The sequence below is a fragment of the Heterocephalus glaber genome, unplaced genomic scaffold, assembly GCF_053883595.1.
Source record: "Heterocephalus glaber isolate CG9 unplaced genomic scaffold, H.glaber_assembly_v1.0 deba00001729, whole genome shotgun sequence".
In the NCBI taxonomy this organism is placed as follows: Eukaryota; Metazoa; Chordata; class Mammalia; order Rodentia; family Bathyergidae; genus Heterocephalus; species Heterocephalus glaber.
In genome coordinates this window covers 15,193,531-15,201,957 of record NW_028258440.1, presented here as the reverse complement: position 1 = coordinate 15,201,957, position 8,427 = coordinate 15,193,531, and the positions used below count along the sequence as shown (strand labels likewise).

General features: G+C 40.4%; 1 pseudogene; it reads right to left on the bottom strand.

The window, feature by feature from the left end:
- Positions 1-7,804: 7,804 nt before the first annotated feature.
- LOC110347433 (proline-rich protein 13-like) lies at positions 7,805-8,427 on the bottom strand (annotated as a pseudogene).

Below are 8,427 nucleotides of genomic sequence, written 5' to 3'. Positions count from 1 at the left end.
GTGACCGAGAATAGCTCTCTGGGGTCTGCCCCTGCCAGCCTTCCAGGGCCACTGCCAGCTTTATTTCAATTTGGACTGCAGCTCAGGCACTCGCACACTGCGTCGCTTCCGTGCAGCGCAGGCGCACAGTGTGCGGGTGGGGCCACGGGCTTATTTCCCTTCTTTTATAAATAAGGAAACAGACTTGTTACTTCTTTGTAATAGTCCGTAGACTTCAAACGGCCCTCAAGACACCATAATCTGGGAGCTATTGACCATTATATCTTTGTTTTACTTCTGCCATTTTCCCCTTAGTTCCTCGATGTGGCAGTGTCCTTCCAGTCTTATAGCATTTCACAGGAAATACTTTTCTTCTCTCTTTTGGCTGGCTTACCTTGGGGGAACCTCTGATACACAGACTGAATGAAGCTTTCACTTTATCTGTTCTCATAGCACTCTATACATTTACATACATGTGGTGGATCAACTATTGGTCAACGTGTAACGCCCAGTTGAACTGAGTCAGTGGGCGTGGAATACCCGCCTGAGGATTGTTGCCAACGGCATAAAAAGAGAACTGGAGGGGAAGATTGTATGTTGTTGATTTTCTCAGAGTGTGGTTTCCTGATGCAAACTTGGCTGTTCTCATTGTCAGAGGAGCTCGGGTCCTTGCTTTCACCTGGGGATGGCTGCTGCTCTCCTCAGGGGAGCTCTGCTTTTCACCTTCCTGGCTCCAGTGCAGATTTCTCAGCCTGGTAGCCCAATTCTTCACCTCACTGGCGCAGACTTTCTAGCTTCTACCACGGGCCTTTGAGCTTTCCCAGTGCAGATCCTTGATGCGGACTTGCATGAAACATTGCTGTGGGCTCTAGGCCTCTGGCAGGACTCGTGGAGGACATTGCCTTGGGCTCTAGGCCTTTAGCTGGACTTGTGTGGGACATTGCTGTGAGATCGAGGCCCTCGGCTGGATTCTTCGGGTCTTTAGCACGTGGACAGATCTCTTGCACTCCTCTGCATTTAACTTTTGGGTGAATATTATAAAATAATCCTGTAATTTATGTGTCCTGTATTAAATCTATTCCCTTGCAAGCCCTAACTACAGCAATGTATTACAATATTTTTAGGTTCCAAAAGTATTTTATGAAAAATAAAACAATTTCATAACAAAATAATAGAATAACAATAATATACTGTGTATCATAATCTTTTTTTTTTTTTTTTGGTACTGGGGATCGAACTCGGGTCCTCGCGCCATGCAGCAGGCAGTGAAACCACTGAGCTAAATCCCCAGCCCTGTGTATCATAATCTTAAAAGTAGTTACTCAGAGTACAAGACATGGACAAGGACTCTCTTTTACAAAGAAGAAACAAATAATAGCACAAAATTTTCTTTTCAGTGAACTAAGAGAAACTAGTAGTATAAATGAAACAAATTAGCATATATATTAACATATTTTTAAAATAACAGAATAGGTAATTTGGGGAATTATTTGAATTTTTCCCTATTCCCTATTTATTTTCTATGGAAATCAGTGTGAAGCTGAAGGTGCAGTGGCAACCCTGAAGTTTGCAGAAGCCAGGAATGTGAATCATCTGAGGAAAAGTGCAAGGAGGGAGCAGAGCTGCCCAAGAGAGAAGCCATGAGGGCTACAACCACCCGCAGTGCCAGAGGGGGAGGGCCACCCAAGCCCTTTGGAGTTCACATCTTGCCACAGATTGCCTCCAATGCTGCATATGGAACTATGGGACTTAATGTTTGCCTTGATGGAATTTGGACTTGCTTTGGTCCCATTCCTTTATAGCCTATTTGTACCTTTTGGAATGGGAATGTTTATCTTGTGCCATTATATGTTGGAAGTGTTTAACTTTCTTTTCATTTGTACAAGGGCTTACAGGTAAGAGTCTGCCTTAAATCTCAGTGGAAACTTTGGACTTGCACTTTTTAGCAATGCTGAAACTGTTAGGATTTTGGCAACTCTTAGAGATGGACTAAATGCCTTTTGCATAAAGGGATGTGCATGAGCCTTTGGGGAGCAGGGGCAGAATGTTATGGCTTGTGTTTAGCTGTCCCCCAAAGCCTCATTCAGTCATAGGTGGAGCTTTTCAGAGGTGGCTGGATCTAGAGTTTGTGATTGATTCATGGTGCAAGGCTAGGCTCAAGGGCACTAGGATTAAGGGTATGAGTGCTACCCTCCCTAAATGGCCTGGATAAGATATAAGGGATAGAAAGGGGTATGGTGGTTCCTTGTTGCTTTACTACCTTCTGCCTGCCATGAACTATTTCTCCTCTACGATGCCTGTCTGGTAAGCCATCCTGCCTTGCAGCCACCTGGTTATGGACTGAAACCTCTACCAACTGTGAGCTAAATAAACCTTTCCTCCTTTAACTTTGGGTGTTGGGTATTTTGCCTCAGAATGAGAAATGTAACAAATTGTATCTAGTTTCTCTCCCCTTCCCACTCAAACCTTCCCCATCCTCCTCTTTCCCTCCCCCTTCTCCTTCGCAGTCCTGGGGATGGAACCCAGGGCCTGAGCATACTAGGCAAGTGATCTACCAGAGCTATGTCCCCAGTTCCCTATATCTAGTTTCATGTGTGATTATGTTTTGACTGTCTCCTTTAAAAAACTGTAAGTTCCAGGGAAAGGATCTTGTCTGTTTTATCTTCCTATTTCAGTGATCAGCATAGCATTTAAGTAGAGTAAGTGTAGTGATTAATTTCATGTGTCAACTTTATTGGGTTGCCCAGATAGTTGGTAAAACATTATCTCTGCATGTATTAGCGAGGGTATTTCCAGAAGAGTTTAGCATTTGAATTGGAAGACTATATAAAGAAGATAGTCCAGTATAAGTGGGTATCCTCTAATCTGTTGAGGGCCCAAATTTGGAGAAAGGGCAAAATCACTCTGAGTTAGGACTCTATCTTCTCTTGCCCCTGGACATCAGTGCTCTTGGCTCTTAGGACTTTGGACTCAGACTAGGACTTCACCATTGGCTTTCCTGGTTCTCAGGCCTTCAAACTTGGAGTGAGTTACACCACTGGTTTTCCCAGTTATCCAGCTTACTGACAGCAAAACATGGGGCTTTCAGTCTCATGATTGTGTAAGCCAATTTCTATAATCTCTCTCTCCAGAGATATATGTGTTAAGCAAGTAGTTAGACATTAGCGGACCTGAAGGACAAGGTATGTGTGTGGGGATCTAAAATAGCATGCTTTGAAAGTTATACTTCAGTAAAGAAATAAAGATTTCAACGTATAATATATCTACAATCATTTGCTAGGTCTCAGATCTAAAACAATCCCAGACTACAATAATATTTTAAGTTCACACATTATGTATATTCCTTCCAATATCTGGCTACCTCACTGTCTGTTTTCAAAACAAGCCACACAGTGTTCCTGTGTGGCTTGCCCTTCATGCAATGATATCAGAAAGAGGAGCATTCTTTAAAGATTCTCCCTCTTTGGGCTGATACCTGATTTAGATTCTTACATGATTAAGGCCCCTGAGGGAACACTGACCACTTGAAAGGAACAAGGAAGACATTTCCCTAAGAGAAATGTCAATAAACATATATACATGATATAAATAAAACAATAACAACCATCATAGTTTCCCAAATCCCAGGAGTAAAATTTGTGTACATAAAAATGTATCCAAACTCACACTTGGGGAAGATGCTTTCGTGGCACTGGTGGCCTCTGTATCTACTTTACAATACATTCTACCTATACTTCTGCATGGCTGCCTATGTGTTTTAACTAAATTCTTTCCTCAAGGGCACAAAAGAACCAAGGACAAAGGAGTGAAGGGCTGGCTCCTTGCTGTATAAGGACCTGGCTTCCTGGTAACATATTTATATGTTTGTATATATGCATGTATACACAAATACTTGTTATTTCAGTTTCTCTAGAGAACTCTTCCTACTACAATAAGAAGTTATATGCACACCGAATAGTTTCTCTGGTGTGAAAAACTGAAAGTGTAAATAAGGATTAAAATGTAAAATTGATACTGTGAAATAGAAAGAAAAGGTCTAAAGGAGTAGGGGAAGTGGGAGGGGTAGGGAAAAGGAAAGAAGGGAAAAGAAAAAAATGTGAGAAAAGGAAAAAAATGGAAACAAAGTCTTTGTAAATAGAGAAGGGTGGAGGGGGTGAGGGAGGGCAGGGGAATGGGGAAAAAATAAGAACCAAGATACATCACGTAAAGGTACAATTCCCAATGAGAAATGTAATTGTGTTGTATACCTACAATGTACCAATAAAAGAATTTAATAAAAAATTTAAAAAAGATACATCATGTAAAGGTACAAATTCCCAATGATGAATGTAACTGTATTGTATACCTAAAATGTACCAATAAACTTAATGAAAAAAAGAAGTTATATGCATATTGAACAGATAAGTGAAGCTTATTGAGGTTAAGCTAACTTGCCCATTCTTAAATAGCTGTTAAGTGACTGACCCATGATGAATTAAGTATGGCTAACAGAAGAACCCAAGCTCTAACCAAAAGAGTGGATGGTTAGTCTTCTTGTATAATAATTCCTAGGGAACTTATCATCAGTTTTTTCTCTCTTCTCCCCTCCTCTCTGTCCTTCTTCCTCACACCCTTTCTCTTTTTTTCCTCCCAATCTGGAAGGGCTATCAGAGGTCGACTTGTTCATCCTGCACATTTTGTGAACAAGCAAATGGAAACTGGATCAAATCAAAATGCCTACCCAAAGGCTATACTTAGTGGCAGATTTAACAGACAATTTTAGCTCTTGTGGTGGACATCATCCTAACAAAATCAATGGTGAGCTAACTTATTTCAATCTTGTTTATCCAATATCTGTTTGTTATAACTAGATTAGTCCATCACTGACCTGGACATATGGTTCTTGCATTTTTACATCAGAGGCATTGCCTACACTGGAAAGAATTCTTTCTTTCTCAACCAATTTTATTCTTTCCTGAAGCGCCATCTGAGTGCTCATCTCTCCCCTATGGACTTTCCTTGCTCACTGTTAACTCATATAGCAGTCTGCATCACTCATTTAGCCCATAACCATACATTACCATGTGCAGTCAGCCCTTAACATCCATGGGTTCTGAATCTGTGGATTCAACCAAGCATAGGTTGAAAATACTTGAAAAATGATTATATCTGTACTGGATAATGCAGACTTTTTATTATTATTCCATAAATAATACAATAGAACTATTTATACAGTATTTACATTTTTATTATAAGTAATTATTATAAGTACTTTAGAGATGATTTAAAGTATATAGGAGATGTGCATTAAGTTAAATGCAAATACTATGCTATGTTATATAAGAAACTTGAGTATCATAGATTTTTGTTTTTTGTTTTTTTTTTGGTACCAGGGATCGAACTCGGGTCCTTGTGCTTGCGCAGCAGGCAATGAAACCACTGAGCTAAATCCCTGGCCCAGTATCATAGATTTTAATATCTGTGGAGATCCCTGGAACCAATCCCTCACAGATCCCAGGTATGAATACGATTTCAATTAAATTCTCTCAGATTTAACTTTTCTTCCTCAGACTCCTCACCACCCCTAGATCATCAAGAACAGGAACTATATCACATATACATGTCTTTTGTTTTCTTCTGACTCTTAGAAGAGCACTAGACACATGGTAGACATTCAAAGAATAATTCTTCAGCAAATAAATGATATAAACAAAAAAGAATGAAATGGTAAACTCTGCCACCTTGTGGTTATTGGTCTTTAGTGCTGACATTTTTATTGCATTTTTTCAGTGCAGAAATTTTTCAAAAGTGGCACATGGTAAGAAACTAAGGTGATGATGGTAAAGTGGGGAAGATTTCTTTTTCTTTTATTCAGTGTACCAAAAACATGGGTACAGAATTATTATATAAGAGAGAACAGAGATGATGGAAAATCAAAAGCTGAAGTAATACATGTACTGAAGGACTGAGTATAGACTTGGGGAATTTTGATTGGATTTCCTCAGGTGCAATCTCTGCTTTGAACACATTAAATAAAAGAAACTGTCCCAACCTGTTCAACATGAACGTGATTAGAATTCTGACCAGATGACTAACCTACTTATTTAAGGGAATTACTAATAGACCTTTTATAACTATCATCTGAAAAGATGAAAAAGAATTGCTGCCTTTGAGTTAACGGTTCCAGGATCCATCTTAGTTTCGTTGAGCAACCTTGTGCAGATCATACAACTTCTCTTGTCTCAGTTTTCCTATCAATTTACTGCCAATGCTATTATGAAACTCCATGAAACTACAGGCATGAAGTTCTAAGAAAGATTTAAAAAAAATGATATGTATGTATAGTATTTCCATAAAAGAAAAATAAATGTTTATGCTTTCTAATTATTAAGCACTTAAGCATTTATAAAGTAGGTTTGGGCCCATCATCTATTTTCAGACTCATAGCAACCATAAGAGGGAGGCATGGAGGCATTATTATTATAGACAGTTAAGTCAGACAGAAATATTACAGGCAGTCAGATAAGGCTAGGTCCTCGAGAGAGTCAGAGCAAAAGTGAAACACATCACAAGTGTCGCCAGAGACACATCTGCTGGAGACCAGGCCTCAAGATAAAGATGAGATGACCAGGCCTGCATACTTTCTCAAAGGACAAATACCAAGCCTAATGAAGTCTAGATAGACATCAGTCACCCCGTGGGTGACCAGAGACCTATGGGCCCATCATTTCCTAGAAGTCTTTGTTCTTTCCATGCACATTTGTTACGTGACTTGTTTCCCAATTGGACCATTATTACCTAAGCGACTATACTTATTGGTTAATCATAGGTGTAACTGATGTACCCATGTGGGGTTTGCTCTATAAAACTCCTCTGTAAAATGGGGTCCCAGGCTACACATTCAGGGTCCTCCTGTCTCTCAAGAGCTATCCTATCAATAAATATCTTCCTACTCTTAACCTCTGTTGTTCCTAGAATTAATCCTTCAATTTTTGGAGAACACAAGCTTGGAGTATCAGACATCTAACAGGCTGGGAAATGTAATATTTCATATTTCATCTTCTGTATAATATCCTGTATCATTATCACCCACAATTTACAGATGAAACCCAGAGATTCATATTCACAGTCACTTCATGCATGATGGGATCTGCTACATTACATTGAGAAGTGCTTCCACATGTTTTGAGAAGTTAAATTCATTGTCTAAGATCACATAGCTGGTAAGTGGCCGAGTTTGTACCCCAACTCAGATCACCTGACTTTGGGGAACCTGTGCTCCAACAGTAATTTCTTTTTTTTAAATCTGGAGAAATAGCTTTATTTGGACTGAGAGTTGGAGAATGTAAAGGACCCGATATCGTACATTGAGCTAAGGAATAGGGATTAGCTTCTAAAAGAGCAGTCAGAGCTCATCAAAATGGACTCTACTTCCCTGTAGCCTTGCAGTTAATACAATCAATAAAAGGCCTGCTGGGAAATATATTTGCCACTAAATAAATATATATACCTAAATAAATATATTTACCCCAGTGTGCCACCATTACAAAAAAAGTACAGGTTTATTTTTATCATAATGAAATTTCCACACTTTACATATTTTAAACTTATCTTCAGGATTCAGATCAGAGATCTCACCATCTTAAAAAAATAGCTGCCAGCACTCTGGGAGGATGAGGCAGGAGGATTGCAAGTTTGAGCCCAGTTTGGGCAACTTTTAAAATTTTATTTTAAAATAAAAATATTAAAAAAGGAGCTGGGGATGTAGCTCAGTGCAAAGAGCCTGCGTTCAATCTCCAGAACTGAAGAAAAGGAACAAAACCCCTCCAGCTCCCCTGCCACACTTTCAGCTATAAGCAGTGAGAAGATGGCCTTTGCTATCCCATGGCAATGTTCTTTCCATTTTCCAGAGCCAGTCAGGGCTGAACATTAGGATAAAACTCAGGTAGAGTGGGATGGGAGTACAAGGGCTAATTTTCCACACTGTAGGGCACAGCTGAAGCTTGATGGGAGAGCAGATCTGGTGAGACTTGAGGGGAAGGGCCAGGGCCTGTATGCATTCAGAGGCACTGCTGGAAGTGGAAGAATGCTTGCTGTGCTTGTGGTGTGTGTGAATCTTGAACTTTCCTCTGTATATCCTTGTCCATCATCAGTCCTGGTACTGCTATGCCTGGAGCCAAGGGGTTCATAGGAGGTATGCAAGGGGCAGGTGGTGGGTATGGAGGAGGGCAGAGACCTGAGGGTTGGTGTCCAGGATACCTTGGCGGAGGCACAAGATAAGAGGGCCCACCTGAAGGGAAACCTGGATTCCTGGGGGATGGGTTCCTCAGGGAGGAGCACAGGGGCCAGGAGAAAAGGCTGTGTTAACAGGAAATAGATGCAGTGGATGCGCAGAATGGGAACCACCAGGGCACCCGATATCGGGTGGATATAGATTTGGCCCTGGCCGCCAGCATTGGGATTCCACAT